General features: G+C 47.9%; 9 non-coding genes across 9 annotated transcripts; all 9 read left to right on the forward strand.

Moving 5' to 3' along the window:
- Positions 1 to 673: 673 nt before the first annotated feature.
- LOC142715957 (U2 spliceosomal RNA) lies at positions 674 to 864 on the forward strand. The gene has a single exon (XR_012871270.1). It is a non-coding gene; the product is annotated as a U2 spliceosomal RNA (small nuclear RNA).
- A 1,272-nt stretch (positions 865 to 2,136) lies between these two features.
- On the forward strand, positions 2,137 to 2,327 carry LOC142715958 (U2 spliceosomal RNA). The gene has a single exon (XR_012871271.1). It is a non-coding gene; the product is annotated as a U2 spliceosomal RNA (small nuclear RNA).
- A 1,292-nt stretch (positions 2,328 to 3,619) lies between these two features.
- Positions 3,620 to 3,810, forward strand: LOC142715960 (U2 spliceosomal RNA). The gene has a single exon (XR_012871272.1). It is a non-coding gene; the product is annotated as a U2 spliceosomal RNA (small nuclear RNA).
- A 1,296-nt stretch (positions 3,811 to 5,106) lies between these two features.
- On the forward strand, positions 5,107 to 5,297 carry LOC142715961 (U2 spliceosomal RNA). Its single transcript, XR_012871273.1, has one exon. It is a non-coding gene; the product is annotated as a U2 spliceosomal RNA (small nuclear RNA).
- A 1,273-nt stretch (positions 5,298 to 6,570) lies between these two features.
- LOC142715962 (U2 spliceosomal RNA) lies at positions 6,571 to 6,761 on the forward strand. The gene has a single exon (XR_012871274.1). It is a non-coding gene; the product is annotated as a U2 spliceosomal RNA (small nuclear RNA).
- A 1,292-nt stretch (positions 6,762 to 8,053) lies between these two features.
- LOC142715963 (U2 spliceosomal RNA) lies at positions 8,054 to 8,244 on the forward strand. Its single transcript, XR_012871275.1, has one exon. It is a non-coding gene; the product is annotated as a U2 spliceosomal RNA (small nuclear RNA).
- Positions 8,245 to 9,520: 1,276 nt separating this feature from the next.
- On the forward strand, positions 9,521 to 9,711 carry LOC142715964 (U2 spliceosomal RNA). Its single transcript, XR_012871276.1, has one exon. It is a non-coding gene; the product is annotated as a U2 spliceosomal RNA (small nuclear RNA).
- Positions 9,712 to 10,991: 1,280 nt separating this feature from the next.
- Positions 10,992 to 11,182, forward strand: LOC142715966 (U2 spliceosomal RNA). The gene has a single exon (XR_012871278.1). It is a non-coding gene; the product is annotated as a U2 spliceosomal RNA (small nuclear RNA).
- Positions 11,183 to 12,478: 1,296 nt separating this feature from the next.
- On the forward strand, positions 12,479 to 12,669 carry LOC142715967 (U2 spliceosomal RNA). Its single transcript, XR_012871279.1, has one exon. It is a non-coding gene; the product is annotated as a U2 spliceosomal RNA (small nuclear RNA).
- The last annotated feature ends 158 nt before the right edge of the window (positions 12,670 to 12,827 follow it).

Below are 12,827 nucleotides of genomic sequence, written 5' to 3' on the forward strand. Positions count from 1 at the left end.
GGAGCAAGGAGAAGTTGTCTGTAAAGTTGGTGGATGCCTATTTTCCATTTTGCAGTCCCTTGTCTCCCTCTTGTGGCCTCCTGGAGGCAACTAGCTGTGCAAAAAAAAGACAGCCTGGCGGCCGGCTGTTGCAGTGTTGCCCTCTCAGGCAACACTGAGTGACTGACTGAGCCTCACCGTCTTATATAAAGTTCAGACGGAACTTTGCACGTGTCATAGTGGAGCCCTCAGGATTCCAGAGCCAGCTTTCTGACATCATAATGGGGCCTCAGAGATAAAAGCCTGGGCCCAGGCAGTGTTGGTCAGTGCTGCTCAGCAGGCAGCACTGGACTGGACTGGATTACAGCTGATACAAGGTGTGAAGGAACAAGGGGTGGCTGTGGGCATGCACTTGCTGCCGCTGCCAGTGTTTATCTGCATGGCAGCAGGGCATTTGGGCGTTGCCAGGAAGGCGTTTTTATGTAGATTCCTCCTCTTTCAGCACTGCATTGTGGTGCAAGCAAAAGAAGCAAATCCTGTCTGGCTTCCTCTCCGGCCTTTATTCACCTCCCGTGTTGCTGTGAGTGTGTGAGCCTGCAGGGCCCCATGGAATTGCCTAGAAGTAGGCTGAATCGCTGCAAGGGCTGAACAGCAGTATCGGGCAGGCTCGGGCAACGCGCGGCCCGTTCGGGTTATCGCTTCTCGGCCTTTTGGCTAAGATCAAGTGTAGTATCTGTTCTTATCAGTTTAATATCTGATACGTCCCCTATCTGGGGACCATATATTAAATGGATTTTTAGAACAGGGAGATGGAAATAGAGCTTGCTCTGTCCACTCCACGCATTGACCTGGTATTGCAGTATTTCCAGGACCGGTGCACCCTTTCCTTATGTGTTGACTAAAAGCAGATTCCAAAAGTGTTTTTTGTCTTTGCTATTGTTTCTGTCTTTCTGAAGGGATCTCCCCTTTTAATCCCATTATTTCAACACCTGTTGGACAATGCATGAGTGATAATGAGCTCATTGATTAAATGCAATTAATGAATAGATTGCCACCTCTTGTTGTGTGTCGTCTGTGTTTCTGTGTTTCCGGCATTTCACATTGGAACACCTCATTCACCTTCCTTGTCTTCTCTCCGCCCTCCCTTTTAGGTAAGTTAAAGAGCTGCACCTGAGCCAGCCACTGATTGATTGATTGATTGATTGATTGATTGATTGATGCAGCACAACAGTCAAATAGTGGAGTGGAGTAGGGGAACAGCAAACAGCCAATAAAGCAGCCCGCCCGCTCGCCTGCCCGCCACAATGGACCTACCTGTGTACACTAGATGGATGTGATGGAATGTACTGTCGTCCCTACATTTCAAGAAGAAGTAAGAATTGCAGTTGCAACAAAGCCTTGCTTGCCTACAAAGAGAGCAGCAATTTGGATTTGTTACTATGTTACCTAGAAGAATAACAAACTGTGCAAGGATGGAGGTTGTAGGAGCAAGGAGAAGTTGTCTGTAAAGTTGGTGGATGCCTATTTTCCATTTTGCAGTCCCTTGTCTCCCTCTTGTGGCCTCCTGGAGGCAACTAGCTGTGCAAAAAAAAGACAGCCTGGCGGCCGGCTGTTGCAGTGTTGCCCTCTCAGGCAACACTGAGTGACTGACTGAGCCTCACCGTCTTATATAAAGTTCAGACGGAACTTTGCACGTGTCATAGTGGAGCCCTCAGGATTCCAGAGCCAGCTTTCTGACATCATAATGGGGCCTCAGAGATAAAAGCCTGGGCCCAGGCAGTGTTGGTCAGTGCTGCTCAGCAGGCAGCACTGGACTGGACTGGATTACAGCTGATACAAGGTGTGAAGGAACATGGGGTGGCTGTGGGCATGCACTTGCTGCCGCTGCCAGTGTTTATCTGCATGGCAGCAGGGCATTTGGGCGTTGCCAGGAAGGCGTTTTTATGTAGATTCCTCCTCTTTCAGCACTGCATTGTGGTGCAAGCAAAAGAAGCAAATCCTGTCTGGCTTCCTCTCCGGCCTTTATTCACCTCCCGTGTAGCTGTGAGTGTGTGAGCCTGCAGGGCCCCATGGAATTGCCTAGAAGTAGGCTGAATCGCTGCAAGGGCTGAACAGCAGTATCGGGCAGGCTCGGGCAACGCGCGGCCCGTTCGGGTTATCGCTTCTCGGCCTTTTGGCTAAGATCAAGTGTAGTATCTGTTCTTATCAGTTTAATATCTGATACGTCCCCTATCTGGGGACCATATATTAAATGGATTTTTAGAACAGGGAGATGGAAATAGAGCTTGCTCTGTCCACTCCACGCATTGACCTGGTATTGCAGTATTTCCAGGACCGGTGCACCCTTTCCTTATGTGTTGACTAAAAGCAGATTCCAAAAGTGTTTTTTGTCTTTGCTATTGTTTCTGTCTTTCTGAAGGGATCTCCCCTTTTAATCCCATTATTTCAACACCTGTTGGACAATGCATGAGTGATAATGAGCTCATTGATTAAATGCAATTAATGAATAGATTGCCACCTCTTGTTGTGTGTCGTCTGTGTTTCTGTGTTTCCGGCATTTCACATTGGAACACCTCATTCACCTTCCTTGTCTTCTCTCCGCCCTCCCTTTTAGGTAAGTTAAAGAGCTGCACCTGAGCCAGCCACTGATTGATTGATTGATTGATTGATTGATTGATTGATTGATTGATTGATTGATTGATGCAGCACAACAGTCAAATAGTGGAGTGGAGTAGGGGAACAGCAAACAGCCAATAAAGCAGCCCGCCCGCTCGCCTGCCCGCCACAATGGACCTACCTGTGTACACTAGATGGATGTGATGGAATGTACTGTCGTCCCTACATTTCAAGAAGAAGTAAGAATTGCAGTTGCAACAAAGCCTTGCTTGCCTACAAAGAGAGCAGCAATTTGGATTTGTTACTATGTTACCTAGAAGAATAACAAACTGTGCAAGGATGGAGGTTGTAGGAGCAAGGAGAAGTTGTCTGTAAAGTTGGTGGATGCCTATTTTCCATTTTGCAGTCCCTTGTCTCCCTCTTGTGGCCTCCTGGAGGCAACTAGCTGTGCAAAAAAAAGACAGCCTGGCGGCCGGCTGTTGCAGTGTTGCCCTCTCAGGCAACACTGAGTGACTGACTGAGCCTCACCGTCTTATATAAAGTTCAGACGGAACTTTGCACGTGTCATAGTGGAGCCCTCAGGATTCCAGAGCCAGCTTTCTGACATCATAATGGGGCCTCAGAGATAAAAGCCTGGGCCCAGGCAGTGTTGGTCAGTGCTGCTCAGCAGGCAGCACTGGACTGGACTGGATTACAGCTGATACAAGGTGTGAAGGAACAAGGGGTGGCTGTGGGCATGCACTTGCTGCCGCTGCCAGTGTTTATCTGCATGGCAGCAGGGCATTTGGGCGTTGCCAGGAAGGCGTTTTTATGTAGATTCCTCCTCTTTCAGCACTGCATTGTGGTGCAAGCAAAAGAAGCAAATCCTGTCTGGCTTCCTCTCCGGCCTTTATTCACCTCCCGTGTAGCTGTGAGTGTGTGAGCCTGCAGGGCCCCATGGAATTGCCTAGAAGTAGGCTGAATCGCTGCAAGGGCTGAACAGCAGTATCGGGCAGGCTCGGGCAACGCGCGGCCCGTTCGGGTTATCGCTTCTCGGCCTTTTGGCTAAGATCAAGTGTAGTATCTGTTCTTATCAGTTTAATATCTGATACGTCCCCTATCTGGGGACCATATATTAAATGGATTTTTAGAACAGGGAGATGGAAATAGAGCTTGCTCTGTCCACTCCACGCATTGACCTGGTATTGCAGTATTTCCAGGACCGGTGCACCCTTTCCTTATGTGTTGACTAAAAGCAGATTCCAAAAGTGTTTTTTGTCTTTGCTATTGTTTCTGTCTTTCTGAAGGGATCTCCCCTTTTAATCCCATTATTTCAACACCTGTTGGACAATGCATGAGTGATAATGAGCTCATTGATTAAATGCAATTAATGAATAGATTGCCACCTCTTGTTGTGTGTCGTCTGTGTTTCTGTGTTTCCGGCATTTCACATTGGAACACCTCATTCACCTTCCTTGTCTTCTCTCCGCCCTCCCTTTTAGGTAAGTTAAAGAGCTGCACCTGAGCCAGCCACTGATTGATTGATTGATTGATTGATTGATTGATTGATTGATTGATTGATTGATTGATTGATGCAGCACAACAGTCAAATAGTGGAGTGGAGTAGGGGAACAGCAAACAGCCAATAAAGCAGCCCGCCCGCTCGCCTGCCCGCCACAATGGACCTACCTGTGTACACTAGATGGATGTGATGGAATGTACTGTCGTCCCTACATTTCAAGAAGAAGTAAGAATTGCAGTTGCAACAAAGCCTTGCTTGCCTACAAAGAGAGCAGCAATTTGGATTTGTTACTATGTTACCTAGAAGAATAACAAACTGTGCAAGGATGGAGGTTGTAGGAGCAAGGAGAAGTTGTCTGTAAAGTTGGTGGATGCCTATTTTCCATTTTGCAGTCCCTTGTCTCCCTCTTGTGGCCTCCTGGAGGCAACTAGCTGTGCAAAAAAAAGACAGCCTGGCGGCCGGCTGTTGCAGTGTTGCCCTCTCAGGCAACACTGAGTGACTGACTGAGCCTCACCGTCTTATATAAAGTTCAGACGGAACTTTGCACGTGTCATAGTGGAGCCCTCAGGATTCCAGAGCCAGCTTTCTGACATCATAATGGGGCCTCAGAGATAAAAGCCTGGGCCCAGGCAGTGTTGGTCAGTGCTGCTCAGCAGGCAGCACTGGACTGGACTGGATTACAGCTGATACAAGGTGTGAAGGAACAAGGGGTGGCTGTGGGCATGCACTTGCTGCCGCTGCCAGTGTTTATCTGCATGGCAGCAGGGCATTTGGGCGTTGCCAGGAAGGCGTTTTTATGTAGATTCCTCCTCTTTCAGCACTGCATTGTGGTGCAAGCAAAAGAAGCAAATCCTGTCTGGCTTCCTCTCCGGCCTTTATTCACCTCCCGTGTAGCTGTGAGTGTGTGAGCCTGCAGGGCCCCATGGAATTGCCTAGAAGTAGGCTGAATCGCTGCAAGGGCTGAACAGCAGTATCGGGCAGGCTCGGGCAACGCGCGGCCCGTTCGGGTTATCGCTTCTCGGCCTTTTGGCTAAGATCAAGTGTAGTATCTGTTCTTATCAGTTTAATATCTGATACGTCCCCTATCTGGGGACCATATATTAAATGGATTTTTAGAACAGGGAGATGGAAATAGAGCTTGCTCTGTCCACTCCACGCATTGACCTGGTATTGCAGTATTTCCAGGACCGGTGCACCCTTTCCTTATGTGTTGACTAAAAGCAGATTCCAAAAGTGTTTTTTGTCTTTGCTATTGTTTCTGTCTTTCTGAAGGGATCTCCCCTTTTAATCCCATTATTTCAACACCTGTTGGACAATGCATGAGTGATAATGAGCTCATTGATTAAATGCAATTAATGAATAGATTGCCACCTCTTGTTGTGTGTCGTCTGTGTTTCTGTGTTTCCGGCATTTCACATTGGAACACCTCATTCACCTTCCTTGTCTTCTCTCCGCCCTCCCTTTTAGGTAAGTTAAAGAGCTGCACCTGAGCCAGCCACTGATTGATTGATTGATTGATTGATTGATTGATTGATTGATTGATTGATTGATTGATTGATGCAGCACAACAGTCAAATAGTGGAGTGGAGTAGGGGAACAGCAAACAGCCAATAAAGCAGCCCGCCCGCTCGCCTGCCCGCCACAATGGACCTACCTGTGTACACTAGATGGATGTGATGGAATGTACTGTCGTCCCTACATTTCAAGAAGAAGTAAGAATTGCAGTTGCAACAAAGCCTTGCTTGCCTACAAAGAGAGCAGCAATTTGGATTTGTTACTATGTTACCTAGAAGAATAACAAACTGTGCAAGGATGGAGGTTGTAGGAGCAAGGAGAAGTTGTCTGTAAAGTTGGTGGATGCCTATTTTCCATTTTGCAGTCCCTTGTCTCCCTCTTGTGGCCTCCTGGAGGCAACTAGCTGTGCAAAAAAAAGACAGCCTGGCGGCCGGCTGTTGCAGTGTTGCCCTCTCAGGCAACACTGAGTGACTGACTGAGCCTCACCGTCTTATATAAAGTTCAGACGGAACTTTGCACGTGTCATAGTGGAGCCCTCAGGATTCCAGAGCCAGCTTTCTGACATCATAATGGGGCCTCAGAGATAAAAGCCTGGGCCCAGGCAGTGTTGGTCAGTGCTGCTCAGCAGGCAGCACTGGACTGGACTGGATTACAGCTGATACAAGGTGTGAAGGAACAAGGGGTGGCTGTGGGCATGCACTTGCTGCCGCTGCCAGTGTTTATCTGCATGGCAGCAGGGCATTTGGTGTAGATTCCTCCTCTTTCAGCACTGCATTGTGGTGCAAGCAAAAGAAGCAAATCCTGTCTGGCTTCCTCTCCGGCCTTTATTCACCTCCCGTGTAGCTGTGAGTGTGTGAGCCTGCAGGGCCCCATGGAATTGCCTAGAAGTAGGCTGAATCGCTGCAAGGGCTGAACAGCAGTATCGGGCAGGCTCGGGCAACGCGCGGCCCGTTCGGGTTATCGCTTCTCGGCCTTTTGGCTAAGATCAAGTGTAGTATCTGTTCTTATCAGTTTAATATCTGATACGTCCCCTATCTGGGGACCATATATTAAATGGATTTTTAGAACAGGGAGATGGAAATAGAGCTTGCTCTGTCCACTCCACGCATTGACCTGGTATTGCAGTATTTCCAGGACCGGTGCACCCTTTCCTTATGTGTTGACTAAAAGCAGATTCCAAAAGTGTTTTTTGTCTTTGCTATTGTTTCTGTCTTTCTGAAGGGATCTCCCCTTTTAATCCCATTATTTCAACACCTGTTGGACAATGCATGAGTGATAATGAGCTCATTGATTAAATGCAATTAATGAATAGATTGCCACCTCTTGTTGTGTGTCGTCTGTGTTTCTGTGTTTCCGGCATTTCACATTGGAACACCTCATTCACCTTCCTTGTCTTCTCTCCGCCCTCCCTTTTAGGTAAGTTAAAGAGCTGCACCTGAGCCAGCCACTGATTGATTGATTGATTGATTGATTGATTGATTGATTGATTGATTGATTGATTGATGCAGCACAACAGTCAAATAGTGGAGTGGAGTAGGGGAACAGCAAACAGCCAATAAAGCAGCCCGCCCGCTCGCCTGCCCGCCACAATGGACCTACCTGTGTACACTAGATGGATGTGATGGAATGTACTGTCGTCCCTACATTTCAAGAAGAAGTAAGAATTGCAGTTGCAACAAAGCCTTGCCTGCCTACAAAGAGAGCAGCAATTTGGATTTGTTACTATGTTACCTAGAAGAATAACAAACTGTGCAAGGATGGAGGTTGTAGGAGCAAGGAGAAGTTGTCTGTAAAGTTGGTGGATGCCTATTTTCCATTTTGCAGTCCCTTGTCTCCCTCTTGTGGCCTCCTGGAGGCAACTAGCTGTGCAAAAAAAAGACAGCCTGGCGGCCGGCTGTTGCAGTGTTGCCCTCTCAGGCAACACTGAGTGACTGACTGAGCCTCACCGTCTTATATAAAGTTCAGACGGAACTTTGCACGTGTCATAGTGGAGCCCTCAGGATTCCAGAGCCAGCTTTCTGACATCATAATGGGGCCTCAGAGATAAAAGCCTGGGCCCAGGCAGTGTTGGTCAGTGCTGCTCAGCAGGCAGCACTGGACTGGACTGGATTACAGCTGATACAAGGTGTGAAGGAACAAGGGGTGGCTGTGGGCATGCACTTGCTGCCGCTGCCAGTGTTTATCTGCATGGCAGCAGGGCATTTGGGCGTTGCCAGGAAGGCGTTTTTATGTAGATTCCTCCTCTTTCAGCACTGCATTGTGGTGCAAGCAAAAGAAGCAAATCCTGTCTGGCTTCCTCTCCGGCCTTTATTCACCTCCCGTGTAGCTGTGAGTGTGTGAGCCTGCAGGGCCCCATGGAATTGCCTAGAAGTAGGCTGAATCGCTGCAAGGGCTGAACAGCAGTATCGGGCAGGCTCGGGCAACGCGCGGCCCGTTCGGGTTATCGCTTCTCGGCCTTTTGGCTAAGATCAAGTGTAGTATCTGTTCTTATCAGTTTAATATCTGATACGTCCCCTATCTGGGGACCATATATTAAATGGATTTTTAGAACAGGGAGATGGAAATAGAGCTTGCTCTGTCCACTCCACGCATTGACCTGGTATTGCAGTATTTCCAGGACCGGTGCACCCTTTCCTTATGTGTTGACTAAAAGCAGATTCCAAAAGTGTTTTTTGTCTTTGCTATTGTTTCTGTCTTTCTGAAGGGATCTCCCCTTTTAATCCCATTATTTCAACACCTGTTGGACAATGCATGAGTGATAATGAGCTCATTGATTAAATGCAATTAATGAATAGATTGCCACCTCTTGTTGTGTGTCGTCTGTGTTTCTGTGTTTCCGGCATTTCACATTGGAACACCTCATTCACCTTCCTTGTCTTCTCTCCGCCCTCCCTTTTAGGTAAGTTAAAGAGCTGCACCTGAGCCAGCCACTGATTGATTGATTGATTGATTGATTGATTGATTGATTGATGCAGCACAACAGTCAAATAGTGGAGTGGAGTAGGGGAACAGCAAACAGCCAATAAAGCAGCCCGCCCGCTCGCCTGCCCGCCACAATGGACCTACCTGTGTACACTAGATGGATGTGATGGAATGTACTGTCGTCCCTACATTTCAAGAAGAAGTAAGAATTGCAGTTGCAACAAAGCCTTGCTTGCCTACAAAGAGAGCAGCAATTTGGATTTGTTACTATGTTACCTAGAAGAATAACAAACTGTGCAAGGATGGAGGTTGTAGGAGCAAGGAGAAGTTGTCTGTAAAGTTGGTGGATGCCTATTTTCCATTTTGCAGTCCCTTGTCTCCCTCTTGTGGCCTCCTGGAGGCAACTAGCTGTGCAAAAAAAAGACAGCCTGGCGGCCGGCTGTTGCAGTGTTGCCCTCTCAGGCAACACTGAGTGACTGACTGAGCCTCACCGTCTTATATAAAGTTCAGACGGAACTTTGCACGTGTCATAGTGGAGCCCTCAGGATTCCAGAGCCAGCTTTCTGACATCATAATGGGGCCTCAGAGATAAAAGCCTGGGCCCAGGCAGTGTTGGTCAGTGCTGCTCAGCAGGCAGCACTGGACTGGACTGGATTACAGCTGATACAAGGTGTGAAGGAACAAGGGGTGGCTGTGGGCATGCACTTGCTGCCGCTGCCAGTGTTTATCTGCATGGCAGCAGGGCATTTGGGCGTTGCCAGGAAGGCGTTTTTATGTAGATTCCTCCTCTTTCAGCACTGCATTGTGGTGCAAGCAAAAGAAGCAAATCCTGTCTGGCTTCCTCTCCGGCCTTTATTCACCTCCCGTGTAGCTGTGAGTGTGTGAGCCTGCAGGGCCCCATGGAATTGCCTAGAAGTAGGCTGAATCGCTGCAAGGGCTGAACAGCAGTATCGGGCAGGCTCGGGCAACGCGCGGCCCGTTCGGGTTATCGCTTCTCGGCCTTTTGGCTAAGATCAAGTGTAGTATCTGTTCTTATCAGTTTAATATCTGATACGTCCCCTATCTGGGGACCATATATTAAATGGATTTTTAGAACAGGGAGATGGAAATAGAGCTTGCTCTGTCCACTCCACGCATTGACCTGGTATTGCAGTATTTCCAGGACCGGTGCACCCTTTCCTTATGTGTTGACTAAAAGCAGATTCCAAAAGTGTTTTTTGTCTTTGCTATTGTTTCTGTCTTTCTGAAGGGATCTCCCCTTTTAATCCCATTATTTCAACACCTGTTGGACAATGCATGAGTGATAATGAGCTCATTGATTAAATGCAATTAATGAATAGATTGCCACCTCTTGTTGTGTGTCGTCTGTGTTTCTGTGTTTCCGGCATTTCACATTGGAACACCTCATTCACCTTCCTTGTCTTCTCTCCGCCCTCCCTTTTAGGTAAGTTAAAGAGCTGCACCTGAGCCAGCCACTGATTGATTGATTGATTGATTGATTGATTGATTGATTGATTGATGCAGCACAACAGTCAAATAGTGGAGTGGAGTAGGGGAACAGCAAACAGCCAATAAAGCAGCCCGCCCGCTCGCCTGCCCGCCACAATGGACCTACCTGTGTACACTAGATGGATGTGATGGAATGTACTGTCGTCCCTACATTTCAAGAAGAAGTAAGAATTGCAGTTGCAACAAAGCCTTGCTTGCCTACAAAGAGAGCAGCAATTTGGATTTGTTACTATGTTACCTAGAAGAATAACAAACTGTGCAAGGATGGAGGTTGTAGGAGCAAGGAGAAGTTGTCTGTAAAGTTGGTGGATGCCTATTTTCCATTTTGCAGTCCCTTGTCTCCCTCTTGTGGCCTCCTGGAGGCAACTAGCTGTGCAAAAAAAAGACAGCCTGGCGGCCGGCTGTTGCAGTGTTGCCCTCTCAGGCAACACTGAGTGACTGACTGAGCCTCACCGTCTTATATAAAGTTCAGACGGAACTTTGCACGTGTCATAGTGGAGCCCTCAGGATTCCAGAGCCAGCTTTCTGACATCATAATGGGGCCTCAGAGATAAAAGCCTGGGCCCAGGCAGTGTTGGTCAGTGCTGCTCAGCAGGCAGCACTGGACTGGACTGGATTACAGCTGATACAAGGTGTGAAGGAACAAGGGGTGGCTGTGGGCATGCACTTGCTGCCGCTGCCAGTGTTTATCTGCATGGCAGCAGGGCATTTGGGCGTTGCCAGGAAGGCGTTTTTATGTAGATTCCTCCTCTTTCAGCACTGCATTGTGGTGCAAGCAAAAGAAGCAAATCCTGTCTGGCTTCCTCTCCGGCCTTTATTCACCTCCCGTGTAGCTGTGAGTGTGTGAGCCTGCAGGGCCCCATGGAATTGCCTAGAAGTAGGCTGAATCGCTGCAAGGGCTGAACAGCAGTATCGGGCAGGCTCGGGCAACGCGCGGCCCGTTCGGGTTATCGCTTCTCGGCCTTTTGGCTAAGATCAAGTGTAGTATCTGTTCTTATCAGTTTAATATCTGATACGTCCCCTATCTGGGGACCATATATTAAATGGATTTTTAGAACAGGGAGATGGAAATAGAGCTTGCTCTGTCCACTCCACGCATTGACCTGGTATTGCAGTATTTCCAGGACCGGTGCACCCTTTCCTTATGTGTTGACTAAAAGCAGATTCCAAAAGTGTTTTTTGTCTTTGCTATTGTTTCTGTCTTTCTGAAGGGATCTCCCCTTTTAATCCCATTATTTCAACACCTGTTGGACAATGCATGAGTGATAATGAGCTCATTGATTAAATGCAATTAATGAATAGATTGCCACCTCTTGTTGTGTGTCGTCTGTGTTTCTGTGTTTCCGGCATTTCACATTGGAACACCTCATTCACCTTCCTTGTCTTCTCTCCGCCCTCCCTTTTAGGTAAGTTAAAGAGCTGCACCTGAGCCAGCCACTGATTGATTGATTGATTGATTGATTGATTGATTGATTGATTGATTGATTGATTGATTGATGCAGCACAACAGTCAAATAGTGGAGTGGAGTAGGGGAACAGCAAACAGCCAATAAAGCAGCCCGCCCGCTCGCCTGCCCGCCACAATGGACCTACCTGTGTACACTAGATGGATGTGATGGAATGTACTGTCGTCCCTACATTTCAAGAAGAAGTAAGAATTGCAGTTGCAACAAAGCCTTGCTTGCCTACAAAGAGAGCAGCAATTTGGATTTGTTACTATGTTACCTAGAAGAATAACAAACTGTGCAAGGATGGAGGTTGTAGGAGCAAGGAGAAGTTGTCTGTAAAGTTGGTGGATGCCTATTTTCCATTTTGCAGTCCCTTGTCTCCCTCTTGTGGCCTCCTGGAGGCAACTAGCTGTGCAAAAAAAAGACAGCCTGGCGGCCGGCTGTTGCAGTGTTGCCCTCTCAGGCAACACTGAGTGACTGACTGAGCCTCACCGTCTTATATAAAGTTCAGACGGAACTTTGCACGTGTCATAGTGGAGCCCTCAGGATTCCAGAGCCAGCTTTCTGACATCATAATGGGGCCTCAGAGATAAAAGCCTGGGCCCAGGCAGTGTTGGTCAGTGCTGCTCAGCAGGCAGCACTGGACTGGACTGGATTACAGCTGATACAAGGTGTGAAGGAACAAGGGGTGGCTGTGGGCATGCACTTGCTGCCGCTGCCAGTGTTTATCTGCATGGCAGCAGGGCATTTGGGCGTTGCCAGGAAGGCGTTTTTATGTAGATTCCTCCTCTTTCAGCACTGCATTGTGGTGCAAGCAAAAGAAGCAAATCCTGTCTGGCTTCCTCTCCGGCCTTTATTCACCTCCCGTGTAGCTGTGAGTGTGTGAGCCTGCAGGGCCCCATGGAATTGCCTAGAAGTAGGCTGAATCGCTGCAAGGGCTGAACAGCAGTATCGGGCAGGCTCGGGCAACGCGCGGCCCGTTCGGGTTATCGCTTCTCGGCCTTTTGGCTAAGATCAAGTGTAGTATCTGTTCTTATCAGTTTAATATCTGATACGTCCCCTATCTGGGGACCATATATTAAATGGATTTTTAGAACAGGGAGATGGAAATAGAGCTTGCTCTGTCCACTCCACGCATTGACCTGGTATTGCAGTATTTCCAGGACCGGTGCACCCTTTCCTTATGTGTTGACTAAAAGCAGATGCCAAAAGTGTTTTTTGTCTTTGCTATTGTTTCTGTCTTTCTGAAGGGATCTCCCCTTTTAATCCCATTATTTCAACACCTGTTGGACAATGCATGAGTGATAATGAGCTCATTGATTAAATGCAATTAATGA

Source organism: Rhinoderma darwinii, unplaced genomic scaffold, assembly GCF_050947455.1.
Source record: "Rhinoderma darwinii isolate aRhiDar2 unplaced genomic scaffold, aRhiDar2.hap1 Scaffold_446, whole genome shotgun sequence".
NCBI lineage: Eukaryota > Metazoa > Chordata > Amphibia > Anura > Rhinodermatidae > Rhinoderma > Rhinoderma darwinii.